The 6000-nt window shown below is 36.9% G+C and overlaps 1 pseudogene; it reads left to right on the top strand.

Annotated features, from left to right (window-relative positions):
• Window positions 1–3603, top strand: part of LOC127454197 (protoporphyrinogen oxidase-like) — a 28485-nt pseudogene extending 24882 nt beyond the window's left edge.
• The last annotated feature ends 2397 nt before the right edge of the window (window positions 3604–6000 follow it).

Consider the following 6000-nt stretch of genomic DNA (forward strand, 5'->3'; position numbering starts at 1 on the left):
ATTGTTCAGGATACAAAGAAAAACCCACAGGTAACCTCAGGAGAATTCGCATTCTTCTGCATGAAAGCTGCGCACGGGACACACTTGAACTTTCCAGCAGGACAATGACCCTAAGCACAAGGCCAAGTTTACCCTCCAGTGGTTACAGCAGAAAAAGGTGAAGGTTCTGGAGTGGCCATCACAGTCTACTGACCTTAATATCATCGAGCCACTCTGGGGAGATCTCAAACGTGTGCTTCATGCAAGACGACCAAAGACTTTGCATGACCTGGAGGCATTTTGCCAAGACGAATGGGCAGCTATACCACATATGCAAGAATTTGGGGCCTCATAGACAACTATTACAAAAGACTGCACACTGTCATTGATGCTAAAGGGGACAATACACAGTACTAAGAACTAAGGGTATGCAGACTTTTGAACAGGGGTCATTTCATTTTTTTCTTTGTTGCCATGTTTTGTTTTATGATTGTGCCATTCTGTTATAACCTACAGTTGAATATGAATCCCATAAGAAATAAAAGAAATGTGTTTTGCCTGCTCACTCATGTTTTCTTTAAAAATGGTACATGTATTACCAAGGGTATGCATACTTTTAAGCACAACTGTATATCAAAATGTTTGCTCAAACAACAAATATAATGGAATACTATTAAGACATACTCAAGTTCACCATGCGACACTCTCTCCCCAGTCCACCCAGACCATTTGGTGAAAGCAGCTGGTTACAATATTTGCATAAGCGCATTGTTACTCATTTGACATCCGATAAGATCTGAATTGTAGCAGAGGTTGTTTACACATAGAATTCTTTATAGAACAAGGGCCAAAACAGCCTGATTAATTTTAAGGGTCAGAGAGCAGGCAGAGTCATATTAGCATTTATTTTAAAGAAATGACTACAGATTTTTTATTCTCAAAGATTTTTTTCTCTTGAGTCAGCCATGCATGACATCGGCTTTATCAATCTCGTAGCCACTAGATGTCCTCAATATCCTCTCTGGGGTTCTGTCTGTTCTGACATAAATCAAGGCAGATGGTCTATTTCTTTAAACATTACTCTTGCCCTCTATTTCTGTGGTGCCGGGAGTTCAGTGAGTAGAACAGAAGGGAATAGTCAGGAAGGGTGACTCCTTTTCAGGACATACAAGACAGACTATCGTAGGGTTGTGAGGGGAGCTAGCTGCTCCATTTCATTTCTGATTGACTTATTTTTAATTATATGTTCAAAGAGTAAGATTAAAATGTCCACCTTTGTGCACCCGCACAGACACACACGTATGCTTACATTCTTTCATGCTGCATTGTCTTATTGAATACAATGTCTTTGAGTGGTTTAATTACTGTTATACACCTTCACAAAAGGATTTTACTGTATCTGGAATCTCATATTAGGAAGTCTTTTCCAGATGAATGCCTTTTTGAGTTTTGAGATGTTTCTTTATGTTTTTTTTTTTTTTAATGAATCCATTATTAATCTTTTTGTTGTGTTCAGAACTGCATTCCGCAATATCAATTAGGACACTGGAAGCGACTTGGTAAGCCAAAGTTTATTAATATATACCCTTTTCACAGAGATTATTAATGCATTTCTACCTTAATTTAGCAGCGTAAATCAAGCAAACTATTTTTTATGGACTATTTTTAAAAGTATGCTTTTATAACTCTTATATTACCATGGCATTAACAAACAAACATTCAATAGTCAACACTACTGCAATGGAGTTTTAAATACTACTGCTTAGGGAGTGACAATAAATTTGGCATCTTTTCCTCTTCTGACTGTAGTGATCTCTCTTTTTGAAAAGTTGTGAAAATGTAATGAAGGATTTTTTTATTTTGCTGTTGGAGCAAATTTACCTCTGTACATCAGTGGCAACGTTAAACCTGCTGTAGTTTACTTCCAAGTTCCAAGAAACCTGAAATTATGAAAAAGTGTCCATCACCCAAAGTGATTATCACAATCTTTTTCTTGAGGCATGTAAATGAAGGACAGTTTTCTGCCATTTTTTTTCTTTTTTTTTTCTTTTTTTTTCAGAAAAGATGAGGCAATACATCAGCAACCACAATCTGCCCCTTACACTGGTGGGAGCTTCCTACGATGGTGTCTCCGTCAATGATGTTATATTCAGTGGGCGCACTGCTGCTGAGGGTCTCGTTGGAAAAATTTGACTAATAGTCAGAATTTTGACTGAGCTAAATACTTTTATTTAAGACAAAGATTTTAGGTTTTGTAATATTGTGAATCCTGGGATGGATTCGAAAAATGCACTCTAATATATAATATATATATATATATATATATATATATATATATATATATATATATATATATATATATATATATATATATATACACTATGAATGGAAATGTAAGTGTTGGGATTGTAGTGTACAGCACATTATCTGGAAATCTAATATTGTATTAATGATGAGTTATAAATGTTGAGAGAACCTTATGCTAAACTTCCAAGCAGAAATGAGCTGCCAAATAATTTACTTCATAAATAAAACATCACAACTGTAGCCAAACGATTGTAGAACTTGGCTGTCTCCATGTGGCACATAAATTAAGTGTAACTTTTATGTCAGTCTGTGGTAAAATTGAACTTAGATGACATATTATATTTTGAATTATTTTTTACATCTTGGCTGGAATATTGTCAAGAGTTTCTGCCAGCATTTTACCTAGATCAGTCTGGCCATTAACAAACATTCATTTACGTTCAACACATCTTTAAAAGTGCAGCATTCACCACCTCACAATTTTCAAAATGTTGCAGTTTCACCCATTACCTCCAGTTGTCTAAAGTTTTCAGGCATATTGACTAGACTGACATGATGTGTGCTGTTAGATCTATATATATATATATATATATATATATATATATATAAAAAATTTGCGCTCTAAATGTCCATTACATTGACGTGTCTTCAGTGGCAAATTTAAGACTTATATTTTGCATCTGAACTGAGCAGCAGATTGGAAATAGTTATGGCCATCTGTATAGTTACTGACTTTCAAAGGGCAAAACAAATTCAAAATACACTATTACTCGGAGAACCGGAACTATAATGGGTGCTCTAGTCTCGTGCAATTTGTTTCGGATACAGATGTTTTGGGAAGCAGTTCTTTTGTAAATGTGATTTCAGTTCACAATAATGTTTTAGCACAGGTGTGCCTTTTTTCTCTTAAATTGTCAGTGCTCATAAGAGTCGTTCGGTGAATGTACTGAATTAAATTTTATATTGCATTGTAACATTATGGGTTCCCATACCACTGAGACTGTTTGCATTATTTTCAGCCTCGAGTGTTTGTTCTGGGAGTGTTCATGGGGTGCAACTAAAGCAACATCTTTGCAGGAATGTGCCTGTAGTACAAGAAATATTACATTATAGCTTGTGGTTGATAGCTTGATAGTCTTGAATGTATAGTTTTGTTAAGAGTGTGATGTTAATTAATCATGTAATTCAAACAATTCCATGAAAATAGTCTTAATTTGTGAAGTATACAACTATTCAGTAAATCATAATTTATTTTTTTTTACATATGTAAGAGTTGATGCTCCAAGTATGATCAGCAATAAAAATAATTGAGATGTGTTTGATATGTTGCATGTAATGTAGTATACAGTATAATAATAATAAAAGATGATGAATAGACAGTGAATTCATCTAGCATTGCCAATATGGCAATGTGAAGAAGCCTGCGGCTAAACAGGAGTATACATTAATAAAACATAGCACAAATGAAATATTTAATGTGCCAATTACACAAGCCCACCCCCACCCTCCAAACCATTACCAAACAAATGGCGAGGTCACCTTGGAAATTACGGTTTGTAATGAAATGTTTTGTTTTCACCTCTGAGTGTGTTGACAGCTCAGTTGGAAAGTTGTTTGACAAAAGGCACATTGTCAAACATGCACAAAGTGAGCTGTGCCTGCCAGCAATATTGAAATGTTTCTATACGAATCCTTTCTGGTTTTGATATTTGTGGCATTTTAAGCGATTTCCTGTCTGGATTTCCATTGCCACAGATTTTGATGCTGTCTGCCACTAATCATTATTTCAAATGTCATGGCTTGACAGCCATTAACGGTTTAGCTATATTTTTGTTTTCCTCCTCGTCTCTAATTCGACTCATCCACAAGACTAGGAGACAGTCAGTGTTCGTTTAACAGGACACCACATTATAATGATGCTGAATCAAAAACAAGAATTTTAACAAACCCCTAACACTTAGGAGTGTAACTCGTCCTTACAGAAAATTGTGACTTTCGACATTTTTGCAAAATGACATTATGTGTTTCATAACTTTTATCGCAGCAGTTTCGAGGTGAAATGTCCATTGTGATTTTCTCCCGAATAGATGTGGTTTTTTTAGGTTAATGGTCTATCATGTATAATGGTCTATAGTTTTAAATTAACAAAACATGCCTCCCTACCCTAAATCTTAAAGGGACTGCACAACTTAATAGCTCTCAAACAAGCTTGTAAATATAGTTGATTATGTAACGCAAAAGTTAATACGTATCTCTGTGTATCGCTTGCGCTATATTAAAAGTGTTTAGATGTCGTATACGATTGCACTGTGTGAGGAATAGGGCAAAAAGTGAGTGTTTATGAACTGATAACCTGCTGTTTTACTCGTGATTTGTGTGAAAGTGTATAAAAGTTGTTGTAGCACCTCTATGGTCATTTCACCAGGAAAGTGCCAAGATACTTATAACGAGACACATGAAAATCATTGTTCAAAAATGTAGGTATGATAGCATGATTCGATGAACCAGATTGCACATTGACTTACATTGAAAGAGGGATCTGAGCCATACAGCGACCAGAATATCGTAGAGACTTGGTTTTGGGCTCTTTTGACTAAGTAATTACCCTGAACACCCTAGCGACTGTATAGCAATGTGCTTACTACATAGCAATGTGCTTACTTCATGGCAGTGCCTTGGCATCCATCTCCAATATCATGGCAGCAAGTTTTGCATGGGTAAGCACCACTTGCAAAAAGTCTATTTCCGATTATTATTGCTTGTTTACTGCTCTGTGACTTTCCATTTTTATATTTCATGCCCCTCCTGCCTGTCACTGCCTTGATTAAAATAATGTAAAAAAAGAAAGAAAAAAGATCAGCATATGGCTTTAAAAGAGAATATGGAACAGTATGAAAGAGACATTTTGGCTTTACTTGACAGTCATTTGATGTGTGAAGCAGTCTCTTAAATTTCCATCGGGACCAGTTGGCAGCTGTCCTCTGCCGAACTCCTGACGCAATCAGAATCGTTAACTTTCGGGGGGCCTGGATAGCTCAGCAAGTAAAGACGCTGACTACCACCCCTGGAGTCACGAGTTCTGGGCCTTTACAATAAAAATGGAGAATCCAGGGCATGCTGAGTGACTCCAGCCAGGTCTCCTAAGCAACCAAATTGGCCCGGTTGCTAGGGAGGGTAGAGTCAAATGAGGTAACCTCCTCTATAATGCTATAATGTGGTTTTTGCTCTCTGTGGGGCGTGGTGAGTTGTGCATGGATGCCACGGAGAATAGTGTGAAACCTCCACAACCTTCTATGTTTCCGCAGTAATTTGCTCAACAAGCCACACGATAAGATGCGTGGATTGACGGTATTGGATGCGGAGGCAACTGAGATTTGTCCTCCACAACCTGGATTGAGGCGAGTCACTATGCTACTACGAGGACTTGGAGCGCATTGGGAATTGGGCATTCCAAATTGGGGAGAAAAGGAAAAAAAAAAGAAAAAGAATTGTTAACTTTCCAAGGTAGAATCAAATCTACTTGGCATCCTTTTACTTTAAGCAGAGATTTTGTGTCCGGGCTACTTAAAGGAATGTTCTGGATTCAATACAAGTTAAGCTCAATCGACAGCATTTGTGGCATAATGTTGATTACCACAAAAATATTTTCGACTCGCCGAAAATCGAGGTTACGGTGAGGCACTTACAATGCAAGTGAATCAAGCCACAGAAGAG

The sequence above is a fragment of the Myxocyprinus asiaticus genome, chromosome 16 (assembly GCF_019703515.2).
Source record: "Myxocyprinus asiaticus isolate MX2 ecotype Aquarium Trade chromosome 16, UBuf_Myxa_2, whole genome shotgun sequence".
Classification (NCBI taxonomy): Eukaryota; Metazoa; Chordata; class Actinopteri; order Cypriniformes; family Catostomidae; genus Myxocyprinus; species Myxocyprinus asiaticus.